Source organism: Bison bison, unplaced genomic scaffold (genome assembly GCF_000754665.1).
Source record: "Bison bison bison isolate TAMUID 2011002044 unplaced genomic scaffold, Bison_UMD1.0 scf7180017462571, whole genome shotgun sequence".
NCBI lineage: Eukaryota > Metazoa > Chordata > Mammalia > Artiodactyla > Bovidae > Bison > Bison bison.
This window is the reverse complement of record NW_011372817.1, coordinates 1-508: the sequence shown is the minus strand read 5'-3', so window position 1 is coordinate 508 and position 508 is coordinate 1. Positions and strand designations below refer to the sequence as shown.

Here is a 508-nt window from a genome sequence, read left to right as displayed (position 1 = left end):
GGCTCCCATTTGACCCGACATTGTTAACTTTGTTCACACCAACTTGACGCAAAAACAACAGACAGCCCTATGCTGTCAGTGAATTAGCAGGTCATCAAACCAGTGCTGAGTCTTGGGGTACCGGCAGAGCTGTGGCTCGAATTCCCAGGGTTCGAGGTGGCAGGACTCACCGTTCCGGTCAGGGCGCTTTTTGGAAATATGTGTCGTGGGGGCCGCATGTTTGCGCCAACCAAGACCTGGCGACGTTGGCACCGCAGAGTGAATACAACGCAGAAGCGATACGCCATCTGCTCTGCACTGGCTGCCTCAGCCTTACCGGCGCTGGTCATGTCTAAAGGTCGTCGTATAGAGGAAGTTCCTGAACTTCCTTTGGTGGTGGAAGATAAAGTTGAAGGCTACAAGAAGACCAAGGAGGCTGTGTTGCTTCTGAAGAAACTTAAGGCCTGGAATGATATAAAAAAGGTCTATGCCTCTCAGCGAATGAGAGCTGGCAAAGGCAAGATGAGAA

The 508-nt window shown here is 51.4% G+C and overlaps 1 pseudogene; it reads left to right on the top strand.

The window, feature by feature from the left end:
• The first annotated feature begins 4 nt into the window (after positions 1 to 4).
• On the top strand, positions 5 to 504 carry LOC104979948 (annotated as a pseudogene).
• Positions 505 to 508: the final 4 nt, after the last annotated feature.